The sequence below is a fragment of the Mustela putorius genome, unplaced genomic scaffold (assembly GCF_011764305.1).
Source record: "Mustela putorius furo isolate JIRA1106 unplaced genomic scaffold, ASM1176430v1.1 tig00000083_pilon_pilon_pilon, whole genome shotgun sequence".
In the NCBI taxonomy this organism is placed as follows: Eukaryota; Metazoa; Chordata; class Mammalia; order Carnivora; family Mustelidae; genus Mustela; species Mustela putorius.
The window spans coordinates 42,415,998-42,433,172 of record NW_025421273.1 but is presented as its reverse complement, the minus strand read 5'-3'; the positions used below and the strand labels follow the sequence as shown (position 1 = coordinate 42,433,172).

Here is a 17,175-nt window from a genome sequence, read left to right as displayed (position 1 = left end):
CCCGGAGGTCTAGATCTAGAAAACAGAGTAGGGACGTGACGCAACCCACTGAGGGACATCACTCATTCTTCTTGGATCCGAGGGAACGGCGCCCCTGTTGCTCTTTCTGAATGGGAACCCCTTCCCCTTCCTCCTTGGCCTTGTGGGGAACTCCTAACCTTCCTTCCACGCTCATCCCAGGTTTTCTGGCTTTAGGACGTGGTCCCTCGGCACCCCAGGGAGCGTTGTCATTCCTTCCTCTCTGCTCGCTCCTTGTACCTTGTACCATTTCCCTGTTCCATATTGTCTACACGTCAGAGTGACAGGAAAGAGATGATTACCCTCTAAGGATTCCCAGCCTATCTCCTCTTCCTCACCAGCTACAAAGGCTCTTCCCACTTCATTGCTACCATTACTACCATTGCACCATTGCTACCATTCTAGCACTCCCAAGAATTAGAGATGGCCAGAGCTTTTACTTTCTGTGATACAGAATCAAAGGCTGGGAGAGAAAAATAAAGAGATAAGAGGCATGGGATGGGGGGGGGTGGTGAGAGAGATGTGTTCTCCAGGATAGAAAAAGCAAGCTGGCATGGATTGGTCAGTTTGGGGGAGGGGGGTTGAAGAAACAGTGCCAGGTGGGGGGAGGCTCAGGCTGTGAGGACAGAGAAAGGAAGAGGTTGTATTAAGGGTCACTCAGGACTGGCCACATGGATTCTGTTTACAGAGCTTGAGCATGCGAGTAAAGGACTTACATTTCTTGGAAGTATCTTTGGGTCACTAGGACTCTCTTTCTTGGATACCGCTCTGGGACTGCCCGGCACGGACTACCCTTCCCCTGGGGTTCCATCCCATGCATCTCGAATCTTCTGCTTGGCTGTTCCCGGGGTGTGGCCCAGAGCCTGCACAGGAGAGATGCTCAGAAAAGTTCAGCTTTTCTCCTCCCTTCTTCCCCTCTGTCGACCCTGAGCAGCCCATCAGGCAGAAATGATGGCGGAACGGTGGGCAGGCTGACGGGGCAAGTTGGGGGAACGAGTCAAATAAAACATCCCACCAAGTCTTCCTAGACTGAATGCCAGCAGCACAGCACGGATCTTGGCTGGGAGCCCACCATTGACCAGCCCCCTCCGGGCCTCTGGGGTATGGCTAATTAAAGACACGGTTACTCATTTCATTCCCAAGTCGCTATTTAAGGAAGTAGAGTCATGCTATTCCTATAAGGCCTCTGACCCTGCACCAGAGGCAAACAATGCCAGGGCTTGTCTAAGGGGCTGGAAGGACAGGGTTATTCAAAGAGCCCGGGAGGAGGGAGCAGACGGCAGGCCTTACCGCCGGCTCAGCTGCTGGACTGGTCCTCCGTCCACGTCCTCCTCTCTCACTCCCTCCCACCAAGGGGCCAGGATCTGGGGGCGAGCCCTCCCTGAGCCCCCTGCCAGGCCAACTGCTATGTTTTCTGGACACATTCAGAGTCACACACTGACTCGGGAAAACACACACACACACACACACACACATACACAATCTCCTTTTGGATTTTAAGCAGCAGCAACTTGGAGCTTTGGGGATTCTTTGGCTGTTTTTTAAGAAGGAAAAAACAAAAACAAAAACCCAGCATTGCTTTTCATTTACCAACTCTTACTGAGATCTGCTCTATGTCAGGCCCAGGGAAAAGCCCACAGAAAAGAACTGAGCGAGTCATTCCTGCCCCCAAAGGGCATCCAGTCTTACAGATGAAATAGATGCACAAACAAAGAAGTTATACAGGCATGTAATAAATACAAGAGTAGAGTTACAGACTCTGCACAGTACAGAGAAGGTGGTGAGACCCTCTAGTGTGGGGGGGGAGGGGAGGTACCGGTGTGCCAGAGCGGGGGAGACCTGAAGTGGGTTTTGAGGCCAAAGTAGGAATTCATCAGGTACCCCAGAAAGCGAAGAGCATCCCGAACAGAGGGGAAAGCATATTAAAAGTCATTTAAATCATAGGAAACCAGGCTGAACCCACTTGTTTCAATGGGTCACCAATTTTCTAACAAATAATTCGTAACAGCGGTAACTGATGGTGGGCCAGTCTGAGGCACCCAGCACGAACGTGAGATTTTTTTTTTTTTATAAATTTTTTTAATCAAAATATAATCCATCGGCCTATAACGTTACCTTCAGGTAGCATGAAATTTCTCAGATATTTATTCTCATTTTTTTAAATTGTGCGAACCGTGCATTATAGTTTATAACAGTCTCACATTTGGACATTAAAATACTGTTTTCCATTTCTAGTCAGTACGATGATCTGACTTCCCAAACATACCTTGTCAAATAAAATCTGTCCTCCATGGAGCGAGAAGCTTCTGTTGACCCCTTGGGGAGGGAAAGGCAAAGTTTACCCAGTCTGAAAACCGGAAAGCCTTTAAAAGACGCTCAGAGACCAGAGCTTTGTCTCTGATCATACGAACGCTTTTTGACCCTCACATGTAGGCCTGTTGACTGAGTTTGACCACAGTGACAGCATCTTCCAAAAACCCTCCTTCAGGCAAGTTTGTCCCAGTTCCCTTGAGCCCTCGCTGTCCGCCATGTTGGTTGATTTATGGAAAACACCACGGGAGGCCCCTGGGAGCCCACCCCCAAGGGCAGAGTGGAAAGAGCAGGATCTCTTCCACAAAACCAGAGACTTGAAGAGCCTCTCCAAGCTCTCCATGACCGCCAGCCCGGTGCAAGCCACCATCGGAGGCTCTACTTTAGGTGAAAGATGATGAATGATTCCCCGATCCCAGTGCCTGGTTAACACTCCAGGCCAATGAAGGCAGAAATTCTGGGAGTGGTGGCCAGGTGTTAGAACTGATTAAACCCCTAGGGTGACTCCAGTGTGTGGCCAGTTTGCGAATCAGTGGGCTGGATCACCGTGGTTCTTAACCTTGGCTGAACATTAGAACCCCCTGGGGCGGTTTTTCTACACACACTGGGGGAGTCTGGCTGCCAGCCTGGTAGATCAGAATCAGAATCTCTGGGGCTTGGGTGTGGCATTGTGGCCCTCAGACCTGGGGAGGAAGCCGGTACTCCCCAGCTCTGCATGCTGGGGAGACCTCGTGGCAGTTTTCCCAGTTCTAGGCAGGTGCCTGTACCCCCGGGGGCCAACAGAGTTGTCCCCTGGAACCAAGAGGCAGATGCCCTTAGGGCTCATTGTCTCATGATGTTGAAGTTGCCTGCTGCACTGTTTCTTACAGGAGAGATCAGGCTGCTGATGGTACCAACTCCTGATTTGGGGTGACAACTCATATCAAATATGGAGTACATCGGGGGTTCTGGTTTACCTACCGCCCACCCTGCTGGAGTTGCATGTGTGGAAACTACTGTAGTTCTTGCCCCTCCGCCACTGGGTCCACGGCACTGCAGGGGATGGGCAGCAGTGATTTCCCCTGCCTACCGCACGCTGACACGTAGGATGACCAGCCACCCCCAAGGCAGGCTCTGCATTCTTCCCAGGTGTCTTTCTAAGCCGTTCCTCCCTGATGTCAAGGATATTGCTGGTCAGTGTCCTCTCTTATCTCCCATGGGTAGTGACTTCATGCTGACCACTTTTTCAACTGTGCCCGATGAGGGTGGATGTTTTTTGTGGGAATCGGCCTGTTCTCACCCTTTCTGCGTGCCATCACCCTCTGTTCGGCAGGAGTGTGGTCCCCATGGAAGGAGATCCCTTTCTAGGAAGGCGATAATTGCCACCCACGGAGTTCAGAACACAGGGGAAGATAATTTCACATTTGTGCTGGGAAATTTCAAACAGCAAATTGAAAGTCACCAAAAAGGAATTTGATCCTTTACTTGTGTGTGTGTGTGTGTGTCCTGGGGAACACCTGTGTTTTCTCCCCATCACCAAGAGGGAAGCAGAGTACAACCTCTGAGAGAACTGATGGCAGCCAATCTTCACCCGGAATGCAGCGATGAGACGGTGTACCAGGAACAAAGTAACAACCTTAAAAACGATGTTGAGTAAAGCTGAAGAGAGATCTCTTTAAATACAGACTGACTTTAAGGAACCTGGTGCTGTGACAACAACGTTCGTCCCTTCCAATGGTTGGAGACATGCAGTTAATCAGGGATGGTGCTTTGGACAATAAAGAACAAGAAAAAAAGGGGTGTGTGAACCCCATGAAGAATTCCCACGTGCAATGACCAGATAATAAATTAATACATAATGTAGCTCTTCAACCTATAATTCTAATTTTTCTTCATTAAGTCATTCCACCTCACGTAGGCTTGTGCATATTGTAATACATTTTGTAATCAACTGGTTTTATATTTGACAATAAATCTGTAAACAGCTTTTTTCTACCTATTATTCCAATGCTTTTTCAATAAATCACTCATAGGAGTCCACGAACTTTGCAATGTGTTTTGTAATTGACTAATTTCATAGACAGGAGCCCCACCAAACAGTATGAGCCCAGGCTGCTCACCTGTTAGGGGCAATCCTGTTGGGTCTTCCATTTTGCTGTTTTTCTGGGGGGGGGGGGTTGGGTTTTTTTGTTTTTGTTTTTTTATTTTTACCTAAGGCTCCCCAGGTGATTCCAGTTTGCATCCCCCGCTAAAAGCTCCTGACCCAGAAGCACGCTGATGAAGGAACGTCCCTGACTCTGGTTTCTGCCAGTGATGGGGAGGGGCCTCGGGTGGAACTAGAGGTTGAACGGAGCCCCTCCCCCACACACTAGGATTCACACATGGAAGTCCTAACCCCCAGTACTTCAAAACGTGGTCTTATTTGGAAATAAGGTCACTGCAGAAGTCATTAACTAAGATGAGGCCATACCGGAGGAGGGTGGACTCTGGTGCAGTATGGCGGGCACCATACATAAAGGGGAAATTTGGACACAGTCCCCCACACAGGGAGAAGGCCATGTGAACATGAAGGCAGAGATTGAAGTGATGAACCTACGAGCCAAGGGAACGCCAAGGATTGCCGGCAGACCATCAGAAGCCGGGGGAGAAGCCCAGAACACATCCTTCCCTCAACACTCCTAGCAGGAGCCAACCCTGCCGACACCTTGAGCTTGGACTTGGAGCTTCCGGAACTGTGAGAAAATACATTCTACCACCGGATCCTTAGCAAACCACTAAGGGGAGATTCTGCAAAAAAAAAAAAAAAAAAAAAGCCAACAGAAGTTCGATACACAAATGTTCCAAATGGATTTAAAAACAAGAACAAACAAAAACCCAGAATCTCTCTGGGTAGTGAAATCATTGGAAAGTATTTGGAAACACAGAGAAATCATTTTGTTTCATTTAACATACCTCACGCTCCGGCAGGAAGCATCATAACCCTCAAGAACACCCGTGATCTGCTGATAGCGAGTGAGAAAGTCACTGGATGTGGGTCCCTTCCTGTACTTTCTCTCCCTTCTTCATCCCAGGCCTCTGGAGAAGGACAGCTCTTTTATTAAATTACTGGGCAACTCAGATGCTCTTCTTTTTAGCGTTAAAGGAGCCTTTCTCTCTAATCAATTAAAAATCTGAGGTCTCCATTGCAAGGAGAAAAGTCTTCGAATTAGAAGTTGGCCAGGAGTTGGATTCAAAGGGACAATTTCTGGATATGAAAGAAAGCTTCAGGGGAACCTTCATCAGGCACCCAGGCGAGGACCTCTTGGGCTGGCCCAGTGGGTCCTGGACAATAGAGGCTTGTAGTCCTCCCACCAGACACTGAGTCCCTTGAGGTCAAGGACTCCATCCCTCACACCTCACCGTAGACCCTATGTTCATGGCTGTTCCATTGAATTCTCCTACCTAACCTTTCCTCGGGCACAGAAATTGTTCTTCCTTACTTGATTCCTATGCAGGGAGAGGGATAAACAAAGCTCACAGATTGGGGGGGCGGGGTGCAGAGAGCAGATAGGAAGTGAGCATCTCAGCAAGGCACTCATGAGTTCTCAGGGTCACACAAGCCAGATAAAAAGAAGACAAATGGAAATTTAATTAGGGGAGAATGGGTGTTGAGCGCAGTGATGAATTCTGCTTTGTGACGATGTAAGTAGAACCTCAGAGCCCTTTGGCTCTTTTGACCTATGGAGATGGTTTTCTAATGGAAGGGCATGAGACTCAATCACCTTCCTATAGAAGACATAAGCAAATCTCGTGAACTTTGGATAAGGCTCTTTAAAAAATAATAAATGCAAACAAAGGACATTCATATCTTCCATCCTTCCATTCTTTTCCGGTCCCCTCCTGCCCTAGGACTTTTCAGGGGGTAGATGTGGAGGAAAAGAAAATTCAAACATGAAATTATTCACCTTCAAATCAGCTTCATTTTCTAGCTGTCTGGTGGGTTGCCTGGAGGATCAACCCCTTGTCCTCTAGTGCCCTAGAAATGCCCTTGTTCAAAAAGTCACAAATACCCCGGTTACTGTTCTGAGCTGATTGATCCCTTCTTCCCACGTGGATTCCTACTGCCGAGAGAAGTCTGGTCTCGTGTAGGGAGTGTCCATTCTCAAGTCCCAAATTTGAATTCCAGGTCCTTCCCTGGTACAGATCAGTTGACTCTCTAAGAGTGGAGAGGAAATGAGCAATGGGAGGGTCTTCTTATCTTTGTGAGCATCCGATAAAAGAATAAGAAATAGAGCTCTGTTGTGCCGATCAGGGGAGTAACACATTAACCAAGATCCGGAGACGCTGTTGCGCATGCTCAGGGAAAGGGCCTCCACTCTACTGTCTGCCCTGCCGCTCAGCTGAGCTCCTGTCCTTCTCTCCAGGGCACACGAGAAAGGAGAGAGGTTGGGGCAAGTATTCTCCCTGGAGGTGGCTCTCTGAGGCCTGGCTCCTGTGCCCTACCTTCTACAGAAGAAGCCCTCGCTGAGAGAAGACTGGTCCTTTCCATCTCAGGGAATGAGATAAAGGGGAATCTGTGCGCTGGACTTGAATTCCAATCAGTAAACCTGGGCTGAGCACAGACCTGCCCGCCGACCCTATGCTAGGAACCAAGGATGAAGCCAAGGGCAAGCTTGGCCCCTTCCTCCCAGCCTCCATACCTCTCGGGGTGCGGCTATTCAAGAATGCAAAATGTCTTTCAACGGATTGACTTCCCTAAGAAATGGCAGCGACTTTATATGCTATTATACTACTGGGGCTTATTTTTTATTTTAATAAAAAGATTTACATGCAAAAGAAACACATTATTTTTTCCTCTCTCTTAATCCATAAACCTCATTGATATTTAAGACTGAATTAATTTCTAATAATATAAACAAGAAGTGACTGTTTTTCCCAAGTTGCTAAATAAATAAAGCCAACCATATTTTCATTGAAATATCTGATGAGACAATTTTGAAGTCCTGGAGAAGAACTCCTTCTCTAACTGTCTAATTAAAACCCACTTGTGTAATAAAGTAGAACTTCTAAGGGCCTCCTCTAATAGAGAAAACTTTCTTAATCTGGGATGAGTTACAATGTGAATGTAGAGGCAATAAACTGCCTTTTCGGAGAGAAAACCAAACATGCTGTAAGTGGGAACTCTCATTTATGCCCACCGTCTCCCCGTCTGACTGCACATCATTTCACAGACAGCTGTCTTCTCCAGTTCGGAACCGAAAACGGAGCTCCCTCCACAATGGCTGGAGGTATTTTTCCTTTGGGAAGACAGATTTTTTCTTCTGCCCCTTCTTGCAGCCAGGTCAACTTGAGCTTGATGTTCTGACACTTCCTCTCTTGGCCAATAGCTTCCCATTGAAAAGTGAGACCATTCTGGTCAACGAGGTTTGTGCGTGGCCTCAAAGGGAGCTCAGTGCCGAATGGAGAATGGCGTTGTAGGATTGTTTTCCCAAGTGAGAGGACACGGCACGAAATTCTCTCTCCGGGAGCTCTTGGACATATGGCTGATACCGAGGGGATCATAATCTTGAATGAAGGATAAGAACATGCTCTCAGAAGACCATGTACGTCTGTTACGTATGTAAGTGTCTTCAGAAGACACCATGAACAGATCTCTGTATTGTCAAAACAGGAGCCTGAACTGAGGTCAACAAAGATTTCCCTGGAGCCTAGAGGTTTCTAAGGAACTTGTCTTAATTAGTAGATTAAGCAGTTGGTATTTAACATGTCAAATAGATGGTAGACCGATCGATAGATGCGTCGATAGGTCCATCGATCAACCGATGGATGGTTGATTTAGGAGTCAGATAGACCTAAGTTTATACCAATAACCTGCAGAAGGATAAAGTACTAAGTTCCCTCAACCTACCTTTCCTTGTCTGTAAAATTGGCTCAATTACTCTCCAGGTGGTATCAACACATAAGCAAAACAGTGCCCGTCAAGTACTTAAGGAAGCGACAGTAAAGTAAGCCTCAATAAACAGAAACCGCTTACCACCATTATTCTCACTGAACAACAGTTAATCTGGGGGCATCTTTGTGAGTTCAGGATTTCGGACCAGTAAGGAGACAGACAGGGCTAATGGGAAGGTGACGATGGACACACCTGTAAACAGATACTTTCCACAACAATGCACAGCTTAAGTGGGGCTGGTCACCTGGTGGTCAGGTGTTTACCCCCTCCCACCCCAGTCACCCAGGGTGAGACGGTTTTGCCCCCGGAACCCAGCTTGATTTCCTGGTTCAAAAATCACACCTGTGAAACTTGATCTGGGTGGGAAATTCTCCTGGTTGATTCTGCTGAAGCCATGGTTCATTATCAAGTTATTTCTCTGGGTCACTCTGAGGTCATCTCTTAATTAAGTACAGCCGGCGGGAGGGGGTCACAAACCCTAGCTTCTCGGCCCCTACCAGAAAGCCCAAGGTAGCACCTTCCTTTGGTTGAACACTTCCTGGGTGCCCAGCGCTAGGCCAGCAGCGTTCTGCATGGTGGTTTACTTCAGCCTCTGATGACTGCCTCCCGGGGGGCAGCTACAAGGATCCCCACGTCTAGACGAAGAATCTCAGGCTTGCGCAGTTCAGTTATTTGTCCAAGATCACAGCTCGTTGGTGGTGGACCCAAGCACCGGAGGTTAAGTGCCAGAACTCTTCCCATCAGCCTCCGCTTCACCGAAAACCATTAATCCCCCTTTTCTCTCCCCTGTCATGTGTGTTTATACTGCACCGGAGAACAAAAGATGGTTTAAAATTCTCATTTTTCTCACCTGCCCAGGAGTGGGACCGTCTTTTGTTCCTAATCAGGCTGGACCTGGCTCCGGGCTCTCCAGAAGATCCCTCCAATCCTCTTCACGTCGCCATCTCCGCTGGCCCTTATCCCTGCTTAGGATTCTTTCTGGCCTTTCAGAAAACAACTGGCAACAATTTAGCAACTAGTTTAGATCTCTTCAGTTGGGCGAAGAATCCCTCCTCGCAGGGGCCCCTGGTTGGAGCAAAGCAAGAGTGCCACCTGGTGGGACATTTGGGTCACTGCCAACAATGTTCCCTGGGCAGAGGTGGGGGGGGGCGGTGGTTCCAGCTACATCAAGGGCCCATGGGTGTCCCCACTACCTGGGACCATTCCTAGACAACTACAAGAACTTCATTCAGCACAGTCCAGGCACTGACTGCATGAAGTTCAAAGTCTTACTCAAATGCAAATTTGGGACTTTAAAGTCTTGCCTTCTGGGCTCCAAAACCCGGTGGGATTAGGGTGAGGTAAGAGGCAGGCCATCCACTTACGACCAGGATGGCATCTCATCTTTATTTAAAATTTTGAAACTTTTCACCATGGATTTTTTTTTTTTGCATTGATTTTGACTTTTTAAGATCACATTAAAATATGAGTTACCTTAATTGCCATCTTGGAAGGACCCCACCCTTGTGTTTTAACACACCGCAAACACCCCTTGCCACACCCCCCGAATGGGCTCTGCCAAAGTCCTCCAAAGAAGAATTCTGTTTCCTTTCAAAGCTCTGTCCGTACAGGAGTGACTCGTAGCTCCTGAGGCTTCCTCGCATGCCTGCCTTTGTTCAGTCCTGACAACGGTCTCCACGTCACCCCACTCCTCCCTACCCAACTCGCCCACTCAAGTCAAAAAGAAAGTACTCAAACCGGGGACATACTTCCGTGTAACTGCTGAATAATGGAACCAAACACAAGTGCCCTTCCCTGGCAGGGAGCAAACCTGCCTGTGTTTCTGGCGGGTCCCAGCGCACCGGGCCAGGAGTCTGAGCCAAGAGTGCCTGTCCGCACCGAGTGCCCCCGCCTGACCCTGGCCACGCCCAGCTGAGGGTCTGTCTTGGGAATTCACTTTCTCAACAATGTCGGAGCTGAATGCCCACATCTGGCCGGATCACCATCAAATTCTGTGTCTACACTGGGTCATGCCAGGCCCCTGGTCCACACCAGAGGCTATGCAGGAAGTTCTTCACCTGGAACGGATGAGTGGGTTGGGATGAGAGATGGTTCTGGAAGTCCCTGAACTTTCCGGCCAGATGTTGTCCATTTTCTAGGGAGATGGTGTATCACTTTCTTCCCATTCTCCAAGGAGCCCTTGATCCCATAGAGAGTAAGAATCACAAGTCTTTATAAAGTCTAGAAAGAGCCTCTTTCCCATGCCTGGCCGGGGAAACAAGAATCAGTGGCCTGATCTGCGGTCCGTCAACAGTTGGGCCATCCTGATGAAGGTCCATACGTTTTCCAAAATTCAGAAGAAGGACAAATTTCGCTCTTTCAATAAACTGGAATCTCAGCCAGATCCTGAGAACTGGAGAGTCCCTGCTGCGTCCTTTGTCTCTCCCTCTGGGCTTAAAATCTCTTCCCCCCTTTGCCATTGTTCTCAGGGGAAGTTCTTTAGCAAGATGGGGACTCACTTCTAGAAGCTTCTAGAATACCCGTCCACTCTCTCGGCCTCCTTGACTCATCCTTCCAGATGAGCTTTCTCCACATTTCCCAGCAGGGCTGGGCCCCTCACACATTCCCGCTATCCATTCAGATGACTTTTCTAGACTGATTTGCATATTTCTCTCTCCTGCCGGCAAGACCGTGAGCCCGGGAGGGCAGGAGCCCAGTCTTATTCATTTCCTATCTCGTGCACCTAGCACAGAGACCCTGTGTTTGTGTGGCTGGGGAAGAGGGGAGGGGTGTTCAGTGAACGAATAAATAGATCCATGAATGACCAACCCCTCCCCCCACACACACACACCTCCATGCCTTCATTTCCTTGATGAAGAGAGTGAGGCTCTGGGGGACATTAGCATGCCCTGAGACTGAGCCACATTGGGGTGGAGGGAGGACCCCCCCCCCCGGAGCCACACCCTCGCCAGCTGCAGGCCTCCCAGCAGCTGTGGGCTGAGGTCACGCAGTCAGCATCCCGCACCACCCTTCGGTGGCCGACACGGCATGCCACCTTGCCTCGCCTTCTGTCTGCTGCTCCTGGGTTCAGAGCACAGAGCAGGGAGACGCAAACCAAAGCGACATCAGGGGCAAGAAAGCAGTCCCAGGCAGATGCCAATTGCCCCCTCCCTTGGCGGGGTCCGGGAACCCCAAATCTTCTCTGAGATTCTCTGTCGTGACCATAGTGAGGACCAAAATGAGAAACTGCTGGGCTCTTTCAAACTGACTTCAACAGCAGGATAAAGAGCTGAATTTCATGCCCAGAAATGCATTGTCCGTGAACCCAAACAGTCAGTTTTCTTTGGCTTCCTCTCTGCCAGAGTAAGATTCATGAGATGTCTGATAAAATCTCGGGCCGGCCGCTCGGAGTTCTGCTTGTCCCAAACATATTTCAGACCCTGGAAGGAGAGCTGGTGGGGAGGGCGGCCTCCCCAGCTGGTTTTGTTCCTGCCCCGAAGTGGGGGGGAACGCCTCGGAGGAAATTCGTAGGCCCCAACACAGCTGTGGTCGTTACTAAATCATTAGATTTGCCACAAACAAGATAAAAATTTCAAACAACAAAGAGGACTTTTCCGTGGTCTGCCGAATGGGGTTTCTTATTGTGTTTTGGTTCCCTCTGGGGGCAGGGCTGGCTGGTGGGGTTTCCTCACACCCCACTGCCTTGGCCAGAAAGCCACAGGACACCGCCCACCCCGCCATGGCCTCTCCCACCCCTGCTCCTGCTCTCCTGAATGGGGCAAAGGGTTTGGCTCTTTTTTTTTTTTCTTTTTTTTTTTTTTTTAAGTGTAGATAAATCCGGAAAAGACTCAGGGTTTTGAGTCAGTGTTTCGTGAGCAACAACCTGACCTTCTCTTGTCCGCTTCTCAGAAGTACAGGTTTCTTCTCTGAGGAACACAAAAGCCCAAACAGGAAAAGAGAAGAGTATCCCAAATTCACGGCTGGGAAAAGGGAAGTCACTTTACTGTTTGTCCTCAATGGGCACCGCGTTCAAATTCTCCACCTCTTCCTGAAGTCTGGGAAATCAGCCACTTGTCCCTGATCCCACAGTTTTCTATGCTGTGCCTGTCTTCTGTGTCACCCTAGACCTCAGCCTTCTTTCTGCTCCCTTTTGTACCTACTAAGTGTATAATAAATATGACTGACTGATAGAAAGCCTGGAGCCAAATTAGTTGTGAGGGTTTTTATAAAAACATGAGTCATGGGATGCCTGGGTGCCTCAGTTGGTTAAGCCACTGCTTTCAGCTCAGGTCATGATTCCAGGGTCCTGGGATCGAGTCCCGCATCCAGCTTCCCTCTCCGCCTCTGCCTGCTTGTGCGCACGCTCTTTCTCTCTCTCTCTCTCTCTCTCTCTCTCTGATAAACAAATAAAATCTTAAAAATATAACAAAATAAAAACACGAGTCATTTAGAAAGTGTCACTATAGCCCAGACCTGTACATCGTGTTTCATCCTCACTGCAATCCTACAGGGGTGGGGTTTCTTTCCATTTTACAGATGAGAAAACTGTGGCTCAGAAGGATTCTGGGAGTGCAAACTGCTTCTTATTGGTGTGGGTAGAATTCCAGGACGAGCTCCTTTGCAAAGCTGAGCTCATCACCTCTTGGGACTTCCCAGGGTTTCAGCGGATGGCCCAGGGAAGCTTTCAGTAACCAGGTCCTAAGGGATCAGGACACTGTGTAAGACATGTCAGGGCTCAGAACAGAGAAAGGTTGACTAGCATGCTGAAGTTGTTCATGCTTTTCCTGGCAGAGCGGCAGGAACTGCCCAGATCAAGCCCTCATTCCCCAAATCCTGCCCTTTCCTCCTAACCATGGCCAGCTGTCCACTCCCATCCCACACTGAGTGGCTTTCAGGCCAAAATGTCCTATGTCTGCTCCCCTCACTAGCCCTGAGCTGGGAGTGTGGCACAGAATGGTGGTTTTGAGGATGTGTGTGACTGCCGATACTTGCCCCGGTTGTGCTCATGGCGGATATCCCTGAATTGATCCCAATACTCTTTGCTAGAGAAGATAGACCAGACCTCAGAATCCTTCTCAATACAGCCTTCCAGGCGGATACCACCAATCCATCAGCATTGTCCTGAGATTAAGCCTGTCCTTATTGGCATAGCAGATGATTAGCTGAACTTAATTTCTGTTCCCTTCTATCTTTCCTGCCTGCCTTCCCCAGTGCTTCTGGGATGGATAGGGGGGTGGACAGGTGGATGGAAGGAAGAACAAGTGGGTGGATGGATGGATGGACAGATATATGGAGGGGTAGATGGATATGGTAGATGGATGGATGGATGGATGGATGGATGGATGGATGGATGGACAGCCAGGTGGATAGATAGATGGACAGATGGACAGATGGACGGACAGGTGGATGGACGGACAATGGATGGATGAAGGGAAACTGAGTTCTCACCTTACAAGGAGCCCTGGTTCGCACCACTCCTAATTCTTCTGATTTCACTCAGTGCTGGTGCTTCTTTGACAAAGCATGCTCTTAGCATGTGGCGTTTTTTACAGGAACTGGTGAGATTCCTGGGTCATCCTGAGGCCGCGGAGGATCCTCAGCGTCAGCACTTTGTTTCTCACTCAGTCTCATTTCCTCCCCCTCCAACATATGCCTGAGCTTAAAAACATCCACTCATCCCATACTTCCTCCTTCTTTTTAAAGCTCAGGCTGACAAGAGAAATTTCTTCTCCCACTCACCTTTTTTTTCTTTCTTTCTTTTTTTTTTTCTGTACAGAGAAGAAAAAATACTTACAATTCCACCATGGGGTGCATAGGAATGGCCAACGATTAAAAACTCTTCCGTGTCTTTGGAGCAATCAGCATCCTTAACCCATGCCATTAACTGCCCAGAGGTTCTGAATCATCCTATGATTTTGCTGTGGATGGGAAGCATGTTTTTCCAGGGCCTTTTAAGAAGCCCTGGCTTCTTAAACCAATCAAGTTATGGTGTTCTCAGAATATTCTTTCCCTAGCAAAATACCACTTAGCGTTCAAGAGGAAGAAAATGTTAAGAAATGTTTATTCAAGCCAGTTTGAAGGGAATAAAATAGCTCTTATAAAGCAACACTTTGGAGATTTGAGTACAAGTAAATCAGCAGCATATGGATTGTGTGCTGTTAAAACATGCTTTTGTTTCCTCAGGAAGGAAAAAAAACTTGGGAAAAAATATCTTCTATAAAATGACATATATTGGAAAATAGCTAGGGATTTTTAAGAAAACCAAAATGTAGCAGGGAATGCCCAACTCTGGTCCTTAATATCCTGGGAACAATTAGGGAGTAAAATTAGGTGGTAAGATTACTGTACCATTTCTTAATCCAAGCTGGAGATGACATATTTCTCAGATAATTCTAAAAAAAAAGAAAAATTACATACTGAGATTTATATGAGATGAGGTTTTGTTTCATTGTCTTTGTTTTGACAGTCTGATAATAATTCTTTTCACTGGACTCACCGTTTGGGAAAGTAAGAGTGTGGAGGTAAAGATGGGGCCCTAGAATCAGACTGTTGGTTTGAATCACACCTCTGCCCCTTGTGCCATGGGATCTCCACAAGACATTCACCTTTCCCTGTGCCCTAGTTTCCTCATCTGGAAAGTGAGAAGAAAAAGAAGACGAATTACTACACTTACCGCACTTGGATGCACAGTCAGTTCTCAGTAAATGTTAGCTGGTGTTACTTGTCATCTCACCTAGAATGCTAGCCCACTAGACAGTTCCGTGCCTCAGTCATGCACATCAAAACTTAACAAACCTGTAGGTAGGCTGACAAAGAAAAAAATGAAATAAAATGAAATGCAAGTGGGGACCTTACAACCAACTGCAAAGAGATAAAAAGGCATTAGGAGAGAATACAATGAACAACCGTACACCAAAAATTTGATAATTTACACGAAATAGCGAATTCTTAGAAACACTCACAGATCACCTAAACTGACCTAGGAAGAAATAGAAACCATAACAGACGTATAACAAGTAAAGAGAATGAATCAGTAATCAAACCTCCCTATGAAAATAAGTCCAGGACCAGATGTCTTCACAGGTGAATTCTGTTAAATATTTAAAAGAAATTTAACACCAATCCTTCTCAAGCCCTTCTAGTCACTCATGCCCTCCCTGACCCTTCTCTATAACTATGGTTTCACTGTCCCACACACAAATATGCATTCCCTCGCCTCAACTTATTTTTCATCATCACTTAATGTATCATATACTCATTTTCTTATTTATTTATTGACTCTCTTCTCCCTCTAGAACATGGGAGCTCTATCAGAGCAGGGAATTTTTTTCCACTATTGAATGCTCCATGCCTCAGAGAGTGCTTACCACCTAGTGGTGCCTATAAAACTGTGTTGAATAAATAAACTGTCTAATTATTCTTTTAGTGAAAGAGAATAAAGAGAAATCTAGAGAGGGCCTGGGTATTGCAGAACTCTAAGATCTAGCTGACAAGAACAACATGAGCCTTCAGAAGAAGATCACCAAGAAAGTGTTGTGTCAGGAAAACAAAGGGAAATGAAATTTCTGAAGAGCAAGGGAACTGGTCAGCAGTGTCAAATAATGCTGAGAAATCAAGTACAATGAGAACCAAAGTGTCTACTGGACTGAGCTGCAAAAGACTGAGTGACCAACCTAGCAAGAAGCATTTGGGAGTATCAAAAAGCTAGGAGCCAGAAGCCACGCTGTGCTGAGGGACAGAAGAAAGCAGCACATCTGATAACATTTTGAAAAAGTTGCTTTATTTTTTAAAAAGATGATACAGATGGAGCACCTGGGTGGCTTAGTGGGTTAAAGCCTCTGCCTTCCGCTCAGGTCATGATCCCAGGGCCCTGGGATGGAGCCCCGCATTGGGCTCTCTGCTCAGCAGGGAGCCTGCTTCCCCCTCTCTCTTTCTGCCTGCCTCTCTGCCTATTTGTGACCTCTGTCTGTCAAATAAATAAATAAAATCTTAAAAAAAAAAAAAAAGATGATACAGAGATAAGGAAGTTGCTAGAAAGGGCAAGGGTCAATTGAGGATATTGTTTTTAAGTGGCCAAGATCTGTAAATGTCTAAAAGCCGATGGTGGGAACTCAGCAGGGGAGAAGAGAAGGTGAAAATACAGGGGAGGGCAAGGCTCCCAAAAGGAAATGTATGGGATTGCTAAAGCCATCCCATAGGACTGACTTTAGCAAGGAACAACCTCTCTTACACCCTCAGACTGGAGGAGAACAAGACCCAGAGAGTCCACATGACTTACCCACCAGCCCAACCAGGACCCAGGTCTCCGGTGTTCTTTTTCCCATGCAGATTTTTTTTTCTCTTGCTCAAATTAGTATGTTCAAGGGGCAGTGAGGAGGAGGGAGGGATAGAAACCAAAGCTGGTAAGTAAAAAATGCTGACTGCAATAGATTTTGTCACTGAAAACTCTCACAGGGAAGGTACTTCTTCCCACTCAGGAGCGCCCTTCCCTGCGCTGTGAGCCCCGTTAGCGCTAAAGAGCATCTCCCTGAAGCCTCACTCACCCTTCCCTGGGACAGCGGAGGGACTTACCTAACTGGGGAATCTCTGAGAAGAAACGGAGCATGGACAGCCCAGCCCCTTCCTGTGTCTTCCTCTTTTTAGGAAATACCAGAGAAAAGATGATCTAGGTGGCTCTCAAACCCACAGCCAGCATAGCAGGAAAGCTCTCCGCACCTACCCTGTGTGGAGGCTACCAGTGGTCTGACTCTCTCCGTGGCCAGATGGGCAGGTCCAGCCAATATGTGGGCTCAGGTTTAGGAAGTCCATGTGCCCACAGGTATGTTCCACTTTCTCTAACGTCACCCTTATCAATAGGAAAGATGCTATTTTGATGTCTCTCGGCCTCCCTGCTTTGTTTTTTTTTGTTTTTTTTTTGTTTTTTTTTTTTTGCTTTTTCCAGTGGATTCAGAAAAAGA

The 17,175-nt window shown here is 47.5% G+C and overlaps 1 long non-coding RNA gene across 4 annotated transcripts in view; it reads right to left on the bottom strand.

Moving 5' to 3' along the window:
• Positions 1-1,976: 1,976 nt before the first annotated feature.
• The window catches only part of LOC101679402, a 32,289-nt gene continuing 17,090 nt past the window's right edge, over positions 1,977-17,175 (bottom strand). For 2 of the 4 annotated variants that reach the window (XR_006605646.1, XR_006605644.1), the window contains exons 3-7: positions 14,952-15,024; positions 14,715-14,849; positions 14,567-14,610; positions 5,260-14,136; positions 1,977-5,094 (exon numbers count right to left, since the gene is read on the bottom strand). This is a non-coding gene — a long non-coding RNA (uncharacterized LOC101679402). The remainder of the gene's footprint in view (positions 5,095-5,259; positions 14,137-14,566; positions 14,611-14,714; positions 14,850-14,951; positions 15,025-17,175) is intronic. The other 2 variants (XR_006605650.1, XR_006605645.1) reach the window with 2 other exon arrangements.